Genomic DNA, 19,913 nt, shown 5'->3' on the forward strand with positions numbered 1-19,913 from the left:
GAGATTGTTGGTATGAAGCAAGCTATGGTCACCTTGTAAATCTTAGTTAGGCAGATTAAATGGTTATGGGTTTCGAAAATTAATAATTAAATAGAAAATAAAATAAGATAGAAATACTTATGTAAATCAATAGTGGGGATTTCAGATAGGCGTATGGAGATGCTGTGCTCCTCTCGAATCTCTAATTTCTTCTTACATTCATCCAATCCTTCTTACTCCTTTCCATGGCAAGCTGTATGTAGGGCATCACTGTTGTCAATGGCTACATCCCATCCTCTCAGTGAAAATGGTCTTATGCTCTATCACAGCACGGCTAATCATCTGTCGGTTCTCAATCAGGTTGGAATAGAATCCCTTGATTCTTTTGCGTCTGTCACTAACGCCCAGCCTTCAGGAGTTTGAATCTCGTCACAGTCATTCAATCCCAGAATCCTACTCGGAATACCATAGACAAGGTTTAGACTTTCCGGATTCTCGTGAATGCCGCCATCTATCTAGCTTATACCACGAAGATTCTGTTGGGGAATCTAAGAGATATACGCCCGGCCTAGAGTAGAACGAAAGTGGTTGTCAGTCACGCGCGTTCATAGGTGAGAATGATGATGAGTTTCATAATAAACTAGCTCCTAGGGTTTACATGAGTAGGTAATTGATGCATAAATCCACTTCCGGGGCCCACTTGGTGTATGTTTAGGCTGAGCTTGATCTATCCACGAGCTGAGGCTTCTCTTGGAGTTGAACGCCAAGTTATAACGTGTTTTGGGCGTTCAACTCCGGATCATGACATGTTTCTGGCGTTTAACTCTAGACAGCAGCATGTACTTGGCGTTCAACGCCAAGTTACGTCGTCAATTTCCGAATAAAGTATGGACTATTATATATTGCTGGAAAGCTCTGGATGTCTAATTTCCAAAGCCGTTGAGGGCGCGCCATTTGGAGTTCTGTAGCTCCAGAAAATCAATTTTGAGTGCAGGGAGGTCAGATTCCAACAGCATCAGTAGTCCTTTTGTCAGCCTTTTTCAGAGTTTTGCTCAAGTCCCTCAATTTCAGCCAGAAATTACCTGAAACCACAGAAAAACACACAAACTCATAGTAAAGTCCAGAAATGTGAATTTAACATGAAAACTAATGAAAACATCCCTAAAAGTAGCTTGAACTTACTAAAAACTACCTAAAAACAATGCCAAAAAGTGTATAAATTATCCGCTCATCAGTGGGTCACTTAGAGTCAAGGAAAACCAAACCAATTAACAATCCTCAGACAATATAGAATGGACATCCACAACTCAATTCCACCCAAACACCCAATTTCTCAACCAAGAGTGTGAAAACTAAACATGTGAGGAATTTAAAATCAAAGCAATAAAAGTCAAAACAATAAAATTCAAGGAAAGGAAACTTCAAATGCAAGAAATCTCTTGGCAAGTAATTGAGAGCTAAGGCTACCTATCCTAACCATTGACCAAAAACACACGATGATTGTGAAGAGTTTTAATCCTACTTAGTCAACCTTACATCGAAGATAAGTAAAGTAGGCATAGTTGATTCCAATCCCTAAGTCCCAAGTCAACACTATTGGGTCACTTGGTGTCAAGAGAAACCAAATCAACTAGCTACTCTAATGTATCAAATAAGAATAGACATCAATGACTCAAGGGTCTCCAAAACCATCAATTTCAAGCCAAGAGTGGAGAAAAACTAAGCAAAAACTAAGCCAAGCATTTTATCAAACACCTGGTGTGCACGAAAATAAAATAATATTAAATTACATTAAAAATAAAATCTAAAATACCTAAAGCAAGAAAATGGAAATAATAACTAAAGAAAGCAAGGATTAACATGAAAACATAAATTGCTTTAATTGAAATTAAAATTAACAAAAGTTTCCATAAACATAAAAATGACAAAATAAAGGAAATAACAAAAGAGATGAAGAAGATAAAGACAAAAGAGCATGAAAAACATAAAGGAAACTACACTAGAACAAGAATTAAAAACTGAAATTAAAGAAAATTAAATTAAGAAAACTTAAATTCTAGAGAGGGGGGAGCTTCTCTCTCTAGAAAACTAAGAGAAAAACATGTAAAATCTAAACCTAATTGCCTCCCCCTTCATCCTTCTTCAATTTGGCTTGAAATAGCTTCAGAAATGAGTTGGATTGGGTTTTGGGGACCGAGAAATCACTGCCAATGAGTTGCAATTAATGAGGTCACGTGCCAGGACTTGTGCGTACGCACAAGTGTGTGTGTACGCACACTTGCTATTTTCTGACTTGTTCATATGCACAAATTGTGTGCATACGCACAATTAAACTTATGTCCACTATAGCAAATTAAATATCATTTTGAAGCCTCAGGCATTAGCTTTCCAATGCCGCTCAAATCGCCTCATTTGGACCTCTATAGCTCAAGTTATGACCAAATTAGTACAGAAAGGTCAAGACTGGCAGCTTCACAAATCCTTCATTTCTTGAATTCTCCCATTTTGCATGCTTTCCTTCAACTTATTCAATCCATACTTGCCTTGTAAGCCTGAAATTACTCAACAAACACATCAAGGAATCAAATAGAATTAAAGTGAATAAAATTTAGCAATTATAAAGCTTAAAAAGCGTGTTTTCACTTTCAAGCACAATTTAGGGAGAAATTATAAAACTATGCTATTTAGATGAATAAATGTGGGTTTGTATGATGAAATCCATTCAAATCAATCCAGAATATATCGTCAAATATGGATTCATCACCCCGCATATGCTCTATTTCTTTTAACATCTTTGTTATAGGCTTAATTTTCTTTCTTTTTCTCCCTTTTTAGGAAAAGCGTCTAAATGGGGGCAACAAACAAGTTCATACGCACAATCCTTTGAAGAAGCTCATCAGTTGTAGCTACCCGTCCACCTTCCTCTTCTTTGCATGCATTGAGGATGGTGCAATCTTCAAGTGTGGGGAGGTCATCTGACCGATCTCCATGGGTAACCACTTCCTTTTTCAGCACCAATTCTTAATCTTCTTTGTTAGTTAGTTGTTGCATGTCATGATAGGGTGCATGTTAGTTAGAATTTGTACATATTTACACCACTTCCTTTTTATGTTAGGACTACTTAGTTATGGTGATGATTTCCCTTCCAAGAAAACTGTTTTTAGGGAACCCTAGCAATTTGAAAATATTTTTTGTTAAACTTGCTTGAAGAATATATTTTGGAAAAGGTCTTTGAGCTAAGAACACACAAGAATTATTTTGTTATAACCACTTATTTTCATTCTTGTGTGCATTATTCTCTTTCTATGATTGTAATATTTGATTTGTTTGATTCTATATGTCCATTATTCTTTGTATACATGTATTTATATGATTGAGGCCATCATTTCATTTAGCTCACTTACCTAAATAGCCTTACCTTTCATCAACCATTGTTAGCCAATTTTGAGCCTATTTAATCCCTTTTGTTCTTAATTTTAGCACATCACTACCCCTAACTGAAAAACAATAAATATCCCTTAATTTGGATCTTTGATTAGCTTAGGCTAGTGAGGGTGTGTATCATATGGGTGTGAAAAACTCGGGACATTGGTTGAGTTAAAAGTGTATTTTGTATTTTTGTTGAAAATCATAGGATTGGGTACGTGCTTATGCATTAAATATGTAAAACCATATGCATTGATACGTTTGTATGTACCTTGTTGTGAAAAAAATGTGAAAAATGTAGAAAAAGAAATAGAAAAATAAAAGAAACAAAAATATATAGAAAAATGCAATAAAAAAGGGGACAAAAATGCCTCAAAGTAAAGTAACAATAACAATGCATATGGAATGTGAATTAAAGAAAATGCATGAGTATGCAAAAAAGTGGGAATCATGGGTAGCTAGGTATTGTATTAGTTGTATAGGTTATTATATGTGTTTGGTGAGAGCTTAGGTTAATCAAAGATTCAAATTTCAAGCTCACTTGACCATATGCATCCTTACCTTTACCCTAGCCCCATTACAACCTAAAGATAAGCCCTCATGATGAATGTACGCATGCATTGAATAATTGTTGATTGTTAGATGTTAAACAAATCATAGAAAGCATGATTAGAAGAGAATTGAGTGATCAATCCTATACACTTAAGCGACTAGAGCGGATACACTTTCGGTGAGGGTTCGATGCTCAATTCCTTGTTCCCGGCTTTCATGAGCTTTCTTCTTGCAAGTCTATTTAAACTTCATTCTGATATTTGAATTGGTAGGATTCATAAGTTATCATAGGATCTTAGCCCTACTTGTTCATATATATTCTTGGAGATTGATTTACTTTTGACCAAGTAGGTAGAAGTATCTTGCATTTAGTTGCATGCATCTAGATAGGTGCATATAGTTTATTTGCATTGAATAAATGTTCATACCCCTTTTCTTGTCCTTCTTGGTTTAGCATGAGGACATGCTTGGTTTAAGTGTGGGGAGGTTTGATAAACCCCAATTTTGTGGTTTATCTTATGTTGAATTTAGGGGATTTTATCAACTTTTCTCACATGTATTCAATGAAATAGCATGGTTTTGTGAATTTCTCCTAATTTGTGCTTAAGAGTAAAAACATAATTTTTAGGCCTTTAAATTGATGAATTTAATTCATCTTAATTCCATTCGATGCCTTGATATATTTGTTGAGTGATTTCAGGTTCATAAGGCAAGGATTGGATGGAAGGAGTGAAAAGAAAAGCATGCAAAATGGAGAATTCATGAAGAAGTGAGGATTTGCAGAAATCTGCCAAGCGACGCTTACGCGTAGGAAGGAAATTTGCCAAATGACGCTTACGCGTGGGCCATGCTTACGCTTGGGAAGCGGCACGTGACCAACATAACAGAAAATGCTGAGTGTGATTTCTAGACCTGCTGAAGACCAAAACCAACTCATTTCTGATGCTTTTGAACCCAAGGATGGCAAGGGAATGGGGGGAGGAGAAGCCATAGTGTAGTTTTCATCATGTGGTAGGTAGAATTCTAGAGAGAGATGCTCTCCCTTCTCTCTAGAATTTAGGGTAGTTTAGGCCAAATTCTCTTAGATCCACTTTCAAGTCTTGTTTTTATTTCAATTCTCTTTACATTTTATTGTTCTATTGTCTCAATCTTCTACGTTTTCCTTATTAATTTCCTTATTTTTGCCATTCTTACTTTCATGAGATCTTGTTTAATTTAATTTTTCCTTTAATGCAATTTCATGTTTCTATGTCCCTTTTATGTTTATCTGCATTGCTATTATTGATTTCTTGCTTATGTTAGTTATGGGTTTCTTTAATTCTTGCATTTTGTCATGTTTATTTTTATTACACTCTAGGTGTTTGATAAAATATTTTCTCTAGTTTTTGAGTAGTTTTCTTTACTCTTGGCCTAGGCTAAGGGAATTAAGTGACCTTGAGTCATTGGGTCTCATCGAATAGGTGATTTGAGAACCCTTAGTGGTCAATTTGATAACCATTGACTCTAACCTACTACTAAGTCAATTGGTATCTAGGTTAGGACATATGGATTGATGTTGATCAAGTCTATTTGACATACTTCAAATATAGAGGTAGACTTAATGGGTTGGTCCCTCATAATTATCAATGTATGGTTTGTAGACAAGGATGGTGATCTCAATTACCTATGTGTAGCCAATAGTTCTCTCCTTTCTTTTATTAGTTCTTGTTATTTACTTTCTTGTTACTTATTTTCTTGTCCCCTTTATAAATCAAACCCTTGTTCCTTCATAGCCAATAATAGATCACTTCGTTGCAATTCCTTGTGAGACGATCCGAGATTTAAATGCTTCGGTTAATTTTCATTAGGGTTTGTACTTGTGACAACCAAAATATTTTAAATTTGATTGAGAGTTATTAGTTGGTTTGGAACTATGCTTACAACAAAGAAATTCTTTTCTATAAGAGAAATTCTAGACTGACAATAATTCTTGTATCAATAGACAAGCCCAATTAATGCACAACCATACAAAACAAACATATGCATATGATGTATGGATGCCCTATAGCTGATATCATTTGTCGGTTATATAGCCAATCTGACATGTCCTGGTAGCTAACCGTGGATAGAAACACCCATTGCAGAGCAAGTGGGTTTGAGCTACAACCCCCTTGCTAGTACTTGCTTAACCCAGAGCAAGTGGAATAATCACTACTGCTGCTACTACCCAAGCGAATATTTATAAGCTCAACCTGGAGCAAGTGGATTAATCTACTACTACTGCTACTACCCAGGTGTCAGAATCTCTGACCTGGAGTAAGCAGGACGAACCACAATCCTTGCCACTACCCAGGTATCTCAAACATTGACCCAGAGCAAGCGAGACGAACCACAATCCTTGCTACTGCCCAGATATCTCAATCATTAATTCATTCAATCTCAAGCCATTTATCAATCATAATTCATCAACATTTCATCATTAATCATCCTTAGTTATCATGTTCATTCAAGTTCAATTGGTCTTTTCATCTTAGCTCTCCTTCAATCATGCATTTAGTGCTTCGAAATTTCTAAAGATTAACTCACCACTTCACAGCCTTTCTTCACTCGTAAGTTATTATCGTCTCAAGGTTTAACTCTTTCACTATAATTAAAACTAAGTTTTAGGGTCTCAGAGAGTAAAAATAGAGGTTTAGAAGCTCGAAATCACGTTTAAATCACAAAAACTCAATGTTACTAAAAACAGGGTCCTGTGTACGCATGCAATTCCTTTTCTGTGGTTGTGTAATTTTTCTGCGTGTCATTTAGAGCACGGCTGGCATAGTAAATGACATGCAGAAGCTTGTCATGTCTCTATCCCAATACTGCACCAATAGCATAGTCACTGGCATCACGCATTAGTTCGAATGGTAATGTCCAGTCTGGTGCAGAAATGATAGGCGGTGTGACCAACTTAGCCTTCAGAGTCTCAAAGGCCTGCAAACACTCTGTGTCAAAGACAAATGGTGTATCCGCAGCTAGCAGGTTACTCAGAGGTTTTGCGATTTTTGAAAAATCCTTTATAAACCTCCTATAGAATCCTGCATGTCCCAGAAAACTTTTGATTGCCTTAACATTAGTGGGTGGTGGTAATTTCTCGATTACCTCTACCTTAGCTTGATCCACCTCTATGCCTTTGTTCGAAATTTTATGCCCATGGACAATTCCTTCAGTCACCATAAAGTGAGATTTTTCCCAATTTAAAACCAGGTTAGTCTCTTGGCACCTTTTTAGAACAAGTGCTAGATGATCAAGACAGGAACTGAATGAGTCTCCAAATACTGAGAAGTCATCCATAAAGACTTCCAAAAATTTTTCCACCATATCAGAGAAGATAGAGAGCATGCATCTCTGAAAGGTTGTAGGTGCATTGCACAGACCAAATGGCATCCTTCGGTAGGCAAATACTCCAGATGGACATGTGAATGCTGTTTTCTCTTGATCCTGAGGATCCACTGCAATTTGGTTATAACCTGAATAGCCATCCAAAAAGCAGTAATAGTCATGACCTGCTAGTCTTTCTAGCATCTGATCTATGAATGGTAAAGGAAAATGATCCTTTCTGGTGGTTGTATTGAGCCTTCTGTAGTCAATACACATACGCCACCCTGTAATTGTTCTTGTAGGAACCAGTTCATTCTTTTCATTATGAACCACTGTCATGCCTCCCTTTTTGGGTACAACTTGGACAGGACTCACCCAGGGGCTATCAAAAATGGGATAAATAATCTCAGCCTCCAGTAATTTAGTGACCTCTTTCTGCACCACCTCTTTCATGGCTGGATTCAGCCGCCTCTGTGGTTGAACCACTGGCTTAGCATTATCCTCCAATAGGATCTTGTGCATGCATCTGGCTGGGCTAATGCCCTTAAGATCACTTATGGACCACCCAAGAGCTGTCTTGTGTGTCATTAGCACCTGAATTAGTGCTTTCTCTTCCTGTGGCTCTAAAGTAGAGCTTATGATTACAAGAAAAGTGTCACCTTCTCCCAGAAATGCATATTTCAGGGATGGTGGTAATGGTTTGAGCTCGGATTTAGGAGGTTTTTCCTCTTCCTGAGGAGTTTTTAGAGGTTCTTTTATTTCCTCTGCTACCTTTAGATTAGGCTGAATATCTTTAAAGATATCCTCTAGCTCTTATTCGAGACTCTCAGCCATACTGATCTCCTTTACCAGGGAGTCAATAATATCAACTCTCATGCAGTCCTTTGATGTGTCTGGATGCTTCATTGCTTCAACAACATTCAGCCTAAACTCATCCTCATTGACTCTCACGGTCACTTTCCCTTTTTGGACGTCAATGAGGGTTCGTCCAGTTGCTAGGAAAGGTCTTCCTAGAATGAGGGTTGCACTCTTGTGCTCCTCTATTTCCAGCACTACAAAGTCAGTGGGAAAGGCAAATGGCCCAACTGTGACAATCATGTCCTCAATTATGCCTGATGGATATTTAATGGAGCCATCAGCAAGTTGAAGACGAATCTGGGTTGGTTTGACCTCTTCAGTCAAGCCAAGCTTTCTAATAGTGGATGCAGAGATTAGGTTGATACTTGCCCCAAGATCAAATAGAGCTGTCTTGGTACAAGTACCCTCCAATGTGCATGGTATCATAAAGCTCCCAGGATCCTTGAGCTTATCTGGCAAGCTCTTTAAGATGACTGCACTGCATTCTTCAGTGAGAAAAACTTTTTCAGTCTCTCTCCAATCCTTCTTATGGCTTAAGATCTCTTTCATGAACTTAGCATAAGAGGGTATTTGCTCAAGTGCCTCTGCAAACGGAATCTTAATTTCAAGAGTCCTGAGATAGTCTGCAAAGCAGGCAAATTGTTTATCCTGTTCCGCTTGGCGGAGTTTCTGAGGATAAGGCATTTTAGCTTTGTATTCTTCAACCTTGGTTGCTGTAGGTTTATTTCCTACAGAGGCTGGTTGAGAAGCCTTCTTGAGGGAGTTATTATCAGCATTTGTAGGTGTCTGATCCCTCATAGGTGTTTGAACGCCAGGATAGGAGGAGGAATGGGCGTTTAACACCATATTCCTACCTGTTTCTGGCATTTGAGTGTCAGAACTGGACATGGGTTGGGCGTTTAACGCCAACTTTTCACCCTTTTCTGGCATTTGAACGCCAGAACTGGGCATCCACTTGGCGTTTAACGCCAGTTTTTCACCTTTTCTGGCGTTTGAACACCAGAATCATTCCTCTCTGAGCTCTTACTATCCTCAAAGGGTTTTTGGGTGGCAGTTTGCTCATCTTCTGTTAGTTGTTCTTTTCTTGGCTTTCTGCTACTTTGAGTTGCAGTATTTAATGTTTTTCCACTTCTTAATTGAACTGCTTGGCACTCTTCTGTTATCTGTTTTGTGAACTACTATTTTGTCTGATTAAATTGTGACTCCATAGCCTTATTAGCATTTTTGGTTTCTTGTAGCATCTCCTTAAATTCTGTTAACTATTTTGTTATAGAAGATAGTTGCTGATTGAGTTCAGTAGCTTGTTCCTGAGGACTAAAGTCAGTTGATACTGCCTTAGCTTCTTCTTTTATGGAGGACTCACTATTTAAGTACATATGCTGATTTCTAGCAACCGTATCTATAAGCTCTTGAGCATCTTCAATTGTCTTTCTCATGTGTATAGATCCACCAGCTGAGTAGTCTAGAGACATCTGAGCTTTTTCTGTAAGTCCATAGTAGAAGATGTCTAACTGCACCCACTCTGAAAATATTTCGGAGGGGCATTTCCTTAGCATCTCTCTGTACCTCTCCCAGGCATCATAAAGAGATTCATTATTCTCTTGTTTAAAGCCTTGAATGTCCAGCCTTAGCTGTGTCATCCTCTTGGGAGGGAAATATTGATTCAGGAATTTGTCTGACAACCGTTTTCATGTTCTTATGCTGGCTTTGGGTTGGTTATTTAACCATCTCTTAGCTTGGTATTTTACAGCAAATGGAAACAACAATAATATGTAGACATCCTGATCCACTTACTTATCACGTACTGTGTCAGCAAATTGTAAGAACTGTGCCAGAAACTCAGTTGGTTCTTCTTGTGGAAGATTGGAATACTGGCAATTTTGCTGCACCATGATAATGAGCTGAGGATTTAGCTCAAAAGTGTTAGCTCTTATGGGGGGTATACAGATACTACTCTTATGTGAAGCAGTAGTGGGGTTAGCATATGACCCCAGAGTCCTTCTGGACTGTTCATTTCCACTTAGATCCATGATGGAGAAAGGGAGATGATGTGGATTGTAAAATATAAAAATTTATTTGATTTTTTATTTTATTTTATTTTTAAAAAAATTTTGAATACCGAAAATTAAAAGGAAAATAAAATAAAATAAAATAAAATAATTGAAAAATTAACTATAATTTCGAAAATTAGAAAAATAGAAAAAAAGGAAATTGAAAACTAAGATAAGTAATTAATTAAAAAGATTTGAAAAATTTTGGATATGATTTTCGAAAATTGAGGAGAGAGAAAGTGGTTAGAAAGCTATGAAAAAGATATGTCTTAAAATTAAAGATACTTGTAAGAAAATAAAATAAAATAAAATGAAATGAAATAAAAGATTTGAAAAAGGTATGATTTTAAAATTTAAATTTAAAAAAGATAAGATAAGATTTTGAAAAGGATATGATTTTAAAAATTTTGACTGAATCAACCTAATGAATTCGAAAATTATGAGCAATTAAAGGAAAGGATAATTTTTGTTATTTTTGAATTTTATGAGAAAAGAGAAAAACACACAAAAGACACAAAACTTAAAATTTTTAGTTCTAATCTCCTTGTTTTTCGAAAATTTTGGAGGGAAAACACCAAGGAACACCAAACTTAAAAATTTTAAGATCAAAACACAAAAAAGACTCAAGAACACCTTGAAGACTCACCAGAACAACAAGAAAAAAATTCAAGGACTCAAGAACATAAAAAAAAGAACACCAAACTTAAAACTTTTAGAAAACTAAAAATAAATTTTCGAAAATTAAAGAAAAATAACAAGAGAACACCAAACTCAAAAGTTTGACACAAGATTTAATCAAAGAAAATTTATTTTTGAAAAAGTTTTAAAAGGAGGATACCCAATTACCAAGAACATAAGCACCACGCTTTAGCCAACTGAGCTATAAATTTAACGTGTTTTAAAAAGGTATTTAATATATATAATTTTTTGAATACTGATAATTTAAAAATGCACAAGAAAAACAAGAAAAGACACAAAACAAGAAAAACTAAAGATCAAACAAGAAAAATAGCAAGAACAACTTGAAGATCAAGCAAGAACAATAAACACAAACTCGAAAATTTAAAGGAAAATAAAAACATGCAATTGACACCAAACTTAATGTAACACCCCAACTTTCGACATGTCATGACCATTGCCAAATGTTCAGGTGTTACTAGTCGTGCGGGCCTACTTAGCTCTAGACTCAGCTTTTATAAATTAATATCAATAAAAGCCTTTATCGGTTTAATCGTGAATAAATTATTATTTGTGGATTAGCGTTTAGTTGCTCGCAAGGTTAGTTTCTTTAAAGTTATCATGTAAGAAAACACATGGCAACAAAAATAACATATATAAACATATATACAATATACACATGAGTTAAGTTCAGGGATACGTGTCATCTATCAAAGGCGAGTATCACACCAAGTTATATGTACAGATACAAAAGAAGAAATCATTCCCAACCCTCACACGGGTTTCCTAAACTGGAACCGAACTACTAAGACGTCCAATAAACCCATATTTTATGATATAATTTGTGTTGAATTTAAGTGTTTTATTCAATCCTTCACCCACTTATGCATGTGAAATTGCATGGTTTTACCTTACCTTCCTTATTATGAGATGTATGTGAAAAACATGTTTTCTAGGCTTTAAAAGTATTAATTTTAATTATCTTTTATTTCCATTCGATGCCGTGATTCGTGTGTTGAGTAATTTCAGATCTTCTAAGGCAGGAATGACTTAAAGGATGAAAAGGAAACATGCGAAAATGGAAGGAAAGCATAAAACGGAGTTTTTGAAGAAACTGGCAGCGACGCGATCGCATGGGCGACGTGGCCGCATACCAGCGCGAATGGCAATGACGCGATCGCATGATTGACGCGATTGCGCACCACAAGTTAAACGCATATGACGCGGACGTATGATTGAAGCGACCACGTGACAAGGAAAATTCCACATGACGCGACCGCGTGACCCACGCGGATGCGTGACAGAGGCCACGCACAAGAAATTACAGAAAGCGATCCCAGCAATTTCTGAAGCCCTTTTTGGCCCAAATCTAAGTCCAGAAAGCACAGACCAGAGGTTATGAAGTGGGGGAATGCATCCGAAAGGAGGAGGGAGCTAGCCAGTTAGTTACTTTTCATAGTTTAGATGTAGTTTTAGTGAGAGAGGTTCTCTCCTCTCTCTTAGGATTTAGAGATTAGGAATTTTTAGAAATTAAGGATTTAATTCAACTCTTCATATCAGGTTCAATGTTCCTTTATTTTGACCTCTCTTCTACTTTGAGATACTTTAATGCTTTTATTTATGTTTGATTTATGTTGCCCAATTGGCTTATGAATATTTTCCATGTTAGATTTGACTGCTTTGAATGAATGTTATTTGAGGTATTCCAGATATTTATGATTTTAATTTAGCTTTCTACATTCCTGGCTTTGGTTAAGAAATCAGTAACTCTTGAGTTATCAAACTCAACGTGATCGATAATCGCTATCTTTGCTAATTAGCTTGAACTTCTATAATCCCAATCTTTTTCTAGGAATTAACTAGGATTTGAAGATCAAACTAATTAGCCACTTGACCTACCTTCGCACCAGCAGAGGTTAACTAAGTGGAATTAAGATTAAATTTTCATCATCATTGATAAGGATAACTAGGATAGGACTTCCAATTTCTCATACCTTGCCAAGAGTTTATTTTACAGTTATTTATTTATTTTATTTTTCATTTATCATACTTGTTCCTCATTCTCAAAACCCCCAATTTACAAAACTCATAACCAATAATAAGAACACACCTCCCTGCAATTCCTTGAGAAGACGACCCGAGGTTTAAATACTTCGGTTATCAATTTATTTAGGGGTTTGTTACTTGTGATAACCAAAATGTTTGTAAGAAAGGACTTTTGTTGGTTTAGAAGCTATACTTGCAATGGAAATTTATTCTGAATTCTAGACCACGCAAAAGTTCTCTCTTCAAAATGGCGCCGTTGCCGGGGAATTGCAAACGTGTGCCTTATTATTGCTTATTGTAAATATTTTTCTTTTACTTGTTTATTTGTTTTCTCTCTTCCCTCTTATTTCTGATAGCTACTATGAATTCTCACCCCTCTCACTTTGAGTTTGGTTCTAATTTTGTTGCAAGGAATGGAAGCTATAACAGGATTATGCATCAAGGTCTAAGCAATCAAAGATGGATGGAGCCACGAGGATCTGATCACCCCTTTAGGCAACAACATCCTCCTAGATATCATGGACAAAGACCATTTTACAATGCATGCCCAACTGATAGATTTGGTGGACCACCTTGTAACTACCAACAAGCCCCACCCTATGCTCAGAGACCATCCTCTCGACATAACTTCGAACCACCACACTCACAAGCTTCTTTTCACCATTCACTACCATATGATCCTTATCCACCCCAACGCCAATCCAATTACGCCCAAGAACCACCACTCCCCCATACACCATGTCCATATCCATCAAACCAAGAATCACAGGTTCGCTTCGAAGAATCAGTCAACCAATTTAATGCAACCCTTCATCAACTGGAGCAAGCAATAAATCAATTATCTTCCAGACGTTCGGACACTCAATAGACTCCCATGGCTTCATGTGAAGAATCTAATGAAGAATGTATTGTGAAGAAGATACGAGAAGCTCCAGTGGACAGTATAGAGCATAACTTCGTACTGGAACAAGTAGAGGAAGCTGTCATTGTAGAAGAAGAAGTGTTGGTTGAAGATTTAGGAGATGCTGAACCTCCGCAGGAATACAGAGTTGTAAAGAATTCCGTCGAAGACGTTGTAATTAATGCTAAGGAGGATAGTGCACAACCCCCAAGGCAGGTATCTTATGAGGAACTAGACGGAGTGATCCAAGACTCAAGTTTTCTTGATGATGATAGTCACCACTCAAGTTCTCCTGGTAATGCACTTGCATCCGCAAGTGAATTCTTTGAGACAGAAGAATCTTCCGCAAGTGAATACGAAGATGATGCAGAGGTCGACTTTTCTCAACCTCCCAATTATGACTCAAGTGATGAAGAAGATATCGGTGACATTGATCAAGACATGGTTGAATTGGAAGAAGATTGCCCAGAAGTGGAGGAATTCACTGAAGACCACAAGGGAGTAGAGCTTGCAGAACCACTAGAAATACCTATCCCAAGGCCATTACCGCCCAACACAGATTTCAAGAGGGTAAAATCCTTGACTTTCACTTTTATTTTTCCACTTGAATATGGTTTCATTGAGACAGATGGACAGCTTAGAGCTCTTTGCGGCTTTAAAAGAAAATGGGAAATGACCCGCACTCAGAGCTGGTGCACAAGACTCAACAAGGTTTCACACTTCAATTTAAGGTGCAAGAATTGGTGTCAAGCTCAATTGGAAGGATCTCGAAGGCTGTTTGGTCACTACAGTGAGAATTCGGATTACTCATCACCCGGCTGGAAAGATGTAGATCAAGACAAAGACGGGTGTAGAAGAAAAGTTTGGGATCCTGGAGTCTATTCTGACATTCAACACTCCGGGAGCCTGCAAGCCTGTTTGAACTCACACAAGGGCTTTACGTACTTTGTTTGGGACCCCGGAGGATGCTGGCATTCCAAACACTGGTGGAGATTCCTGGACGAATTCAAGCACAAGCCACCCTAGCAGGAAGCTCATCGAATGTCCAACTTAAGGACTTTAACTAAAAGTGCTAGGTGGGAGACAACCCACCATGGTATGGTCGTTTCTTTTTCAGTTTTATTTCGTGTTATTTATTTTTATTCTTTTTCAATTAAACCTGAATATTATTCATTAGCATTGCATACTGCATAAATGCATAATTGCATAAAAAATAAAAAAGAGAGCACGCGACATGACCGCATCGCTGACGCGTCTGCGTCACAAGTGTCGTAAAAGAAAAAGAAAGTGAACAGAGAGTTATGCTGAAGCAAGGCTGGAGGTATGCTTTTGGCCCAAATTGTTCCACGCGATCGCGTCAAATGGGAACAAGGCCTCCCACGCGTCCGAGTCACTCACGCGAACGCGTGATCTGGATATCGGCGTAAAAATCCAACGCCCAGAAAGTTGGGCTGGAATCGTGCGGCTAGTGTGCGTTTAGCACACAACACCCATCCCACATGAAAGCGTGAGCGACGCAATCGCGTCGCGCGGATTTTCTGACCCCCTTTATTAAATAGAGAGTTGCGCTAGAACGACGCTGGAATCATGCGTCTAGCACAAATTCCAGCGACGCAGTCGCGTGCTCCACGCGTCCACGTCACTAATCTCATACCCAACCCACGCGATTGCGTCAACCACGCATCCGCGTCAACCCCATTTCACCTTCGTCAAGCGATCGCGCGACCCACGCGTTCGCGTGGATTCGCGATCACTAACCCCATGTCACGCGAACCATTCTCCGTCGCTCCCCAAACCCTAACCCCCTTCCCTCTCAATCTCTGCAACTCCCTCTCTCTACCACCATCCCACCACCAGCCACCACCGTACCATTCCCCGTCGCGCCCCAAACCCTAACCCCCTTCCCTCTCAATCTCTCTCTCTCTCTCTCTCTCTTTCTCTCTCTCTCTTCTGCCACCATTCCACCACCGCAGCCCACTTTCGACCGGCACTGCCCCCTCCGCCGACCACCACCCCGAACCGCCCCCTCTCATCAATCCCCACCAATCTCGCCGCCCTCTGCCAGCTACCCCCAACCACCTCCGACGACCAGATCCGCACCACCGTTAACCCAGCGCCGCTGTGCCTCCTTCCCGGTACCGCCACATCACCACTACCTTCCCTCTGTCATATCCCTTGCTCTTTGCGCACCAGGTTCCACCATACGGCGATTCATCCTTGCGACTCTTTAAGTTCATTTTTCAATTTTCGTTCCGAATAGGCTAGATAGAGATGCATGTTTGTAGCAGATTCTTGGTGGTTAGGTAGCTAGGATCTGGATAGTGGATTTAGGCCTGATAATTGCACCTTCCTGTTATCTGTTTATCTACTCTGCAATTTATTCTGGCTATGATGTTGATCCTGTTCATATGCTGCTCTTTCTTGTTCTTGCTATTTGTGCAGCCTTATTTCAAGTCATATGAACTGATTCTTGATATCTATTTTCCGGGAATATCCAAATTTTAGCTGGAATGCTACCCAATTTTCTACAAATTACTTTTCCCTTTTACATTCAAGTATTGGTTTTGGCAAATATCATTTTTGCACTGCTCCACGAATACCAAACCAATTCTTGAATGCACGGGCCAGCATTCTTATTACTTTTGAATTCCTAGTTAATCAATTGGATTATTGATGATTTGATTTTGCTTTTTACTCCTTCTATATCTATATGAATCATCATCAATCCTATCCTGTTAGTTGCCTACTTGTTTTTCTGCTCTTATTATATCTCAGATTTCGTTTTCTTTTTTTTTTCAGAATGTCTAACCCTCAGAAAAAGGGAAAAGGAAAGGCAACCACTGGCAAACAGAAAAGAGGTGAATCCTTTATGTCTCTTCTGGAACTTCTGCATGATTAATCCTGGCGGGACAAGCACTTTACAGCACAGGAGAAGGCAGACCAGCTCCTCTCTGCCAATGATCCAATTAAGTTTGCAAACCAGTACTTTGAGCTGAAGTTTCCTATGTTTGCTACCTCCAGAAATTTGTACCTGGAGAAGACTTTGAAAATTCCAGAAGAACTACAGCAGTACACCTCTGATCAGATCAAACAGAGAGGCTGGTTCTTCTTAGAGCGAAACTTGACTGAGGTAAATGCTTCCTGGGTAAGAGAGTTTTACTGCAATTACTTCAAGACTTCCCTGGATGCCGTGCACCTCAGAGGGAAACAGATACTGGTCACTGAAGAGGTCATTAAGGATATTTTGCACCTTCCACCTAAGTCCGATCAGCCTGACGGTTACCAAAAGGCTGAGGAGGACATGCGCTTTCTGAGATTTGACTGGGATGCTATCAAGGAGAGGATAGCCCTTGACCCTACTATCCCATGAGTCATGGGTACAAACACCACCATGCCTAAAGGAATCAAGCGGAAATAGTTGAATGATGAGGCTCGGCTCTGGCATCAGATCTTGAGTAACTTTATTATGCCGAGCACTCATGAGACAGAGTTACCTGCTGCCATGATCACCCTCCTCTGGTGTGTGATGGAGGGTAAGGACCTGTACCTACCGCGATTCATCCGACACTATACGGCTAGGTACATATAAGAGGCACCCTCCCTTTCCCTTATCTGGTTACCCAACTAGGCCGTCAGGATGGCGTGCCTTGGGAAGACGCTGATGAGAGGCCACCTGCTGCAGAGTGTAGGAAGATCATTCCTCACAGTAGGAACTTTCTGGCCTTGGGCTACAGACCTGACTTCCTTACTACTTCCGATGAGACAGCCACATCTTCAGCTGCCTCCTATTCTTCCACTCCTGCACCTGCCCCACCCACTGCACCTCCAGCTGCCCATGAGCCTATTTACCATTTGGTGCATCGACTGTTCGCCCACTTGGATCGTATGGAGCGTCGCAACAAGCAACGCTATGAGCATCTCAAGTTGTTGATCCGGTCTGGCGGCGACATTCCCTCCGAGCCTGACACCCTTTCTGATACATCGGAGGCGGAGGCATACGATCATGAGGAGCAGGCACCCAATCAGGCTGAGCAGAGAGGATCGGAGCAGGCTGCGCCACCCACTGAGGCACCACACTAGATACAAGCCACAGATCCTGAGATTCCTATCCAGTCAAACCCTCCTCTGCAGCAGACAGATCCTCATACCCTTACCCAGTCTACAGATCCCCAGACCACCATCGAGACACCAGCAGCCCATCCTTCCGAAGATGACACTTCATCACACCCTGCTTGAGTGAGCATCGAGGACGATGCTATTATTTAAGTGTGGGGAGGTTGCCATCTCTGGCATGTATTTATTTTGGTGAACCACTACAAACTCTCTTCTTATTTTGTTCATTTTCTATAATTTTGCATATTTTTCTCTTTTTGCTTTTTATTGTACTTTTTGCATTATGCACTTTGAGCTATATGTATACTATCCTGGATATTTTAGCTTGATTTGCACCTTAGTTTACTAGTTATTTATTAAGTGGATTAATTAGTATAGTTTACCCTTTTTAGCATATGATAGTTGATTTGATTGAAAATAAAAAGGAAGTAAGCTAGAAACTTTAACAGAATAAAAACAATCCACACACCTTGTATATATAGCATTACATGTTAGTTAGTTAACAACATTTTATCAAGGAGGAACACTAAAACTTTAAAGCCATCCAATATATTTTACATTGAGAATAATGGAAACTCTTAATTTCTACTTGCATGACATACATAACTGATATATGATTTATGAGCTTGAGAACACACAGCCTGTGAGTTTTGAGCTTAATTGTATGGTTGCATTTAAACCATAATATTTTATTCCTGTGTGTTCCGCCCTTCTTATTTATTCTGGTGTTCTTTACTTTGTTTTAATCTGTATGTCCGATTATAGAACATAGATACCTACCAAGAAAGTGATTGAGGCCATTGTTTGATTCTAGCTCACCACTCCCAAATTAGCCTACCTTTTACATCACCCTTGTTAGCCCCTGATGAGCGGATAATTTGTATGCTTTTTGGCATTGTTTTTAGTATGTTTTTGGTATGATCTAGTTAGTTTTTAGTATATTTTTATTAGTTTTTAGTTAAAATTCACTTTTCTGGACTTTACTATGAGTTTGTGTGTTTTTTGTGATTTCAGGAATTTTCTGGCTGAAATTGAGGGACCTGAGCAAAAATCTGATTCAGAGACTAAAAAGGACTGCAGATGTTGTTGGATTCTGACCTCCCTGCACTCGAAGTGGATTTTCTGGAGCTACAGAAGCCCAATTAGCGCGATCTCAACGGCGTTGGAAAGTAGACATCCTGGGCTTTCCAGCAATATATGATAGTCCATACTTTGCCCAAGATTTGATAGGGTCACCCTCAGAATTCCCAGCGTTAAACGCCGGAACTGGCACAAGAATGGGAGTTAAACGCCCAACCAGGCACCCTAGCTGGCGTTTAACTCCAAGAAGAGTCTCTACACGAAAATGCTTCATTGCTCAGCCCAAGCACACACCAAGTGGGCCCGGAAGTGGATTTTTATGTCATTTACTCATCTCTGTAAACCTTAGGCTACTAGTTCTCTATAAGTAGGACCTTTTACTATTGTATTAGAGAGCTTTTGATCATGTTTTTATGATTGAACCCTCTTTGGGAGGATGGCCATTCGGCCATGCCTAGACCTTGTTCTTATGTATTTTCAACGGTGGAGTTTCTACACACCATAGATTAAGGTGTGGAGCTCTGCTGTACCTCGAGTATTAATGCAATTACTATTCTTCTATTCAATTCCGCTTGTTCTTGTTCTAAGATACCACTTGTTCTTCAACTTGATGAATGTGATGATCCGTGACACTCAACATCATTCTCACCTATGAACGTGTGACTGACAACCACCTCCGTTCTACCTTAGATTGGGTGGATATCTCTTGCATTCCTGATACACAACGCATGGTTGATCGCCTGACAACCAAGTGCTCGCCTGACAAACGAGCCAGCCATTCCGTGAGATCAGAGTCTTCGTGGTATAGGCTAGAACTGCTGGCGGCATTCAAGAGAATCCAGAAGGTCTAAACCTTGTCTATGGTATTCTGAGTAGGATTCAAGGAT

This window comes from Arachis duranensis, chromosome 3 (genome assembly GCF_000817695.3).
Source record: "Arachis duranensis cultivar V14167 chromosome 3, aradu.V14167.gnm2.J7QH, whole genome shotgun sequence".
In the NCBI taxonomy this organism is placed as follows: Eukaryota; Viridiplantae; Streptophyta; class Magnoliopsida; order Fabales; family Fabaceae; genus Arachis; species Arachis duranensis.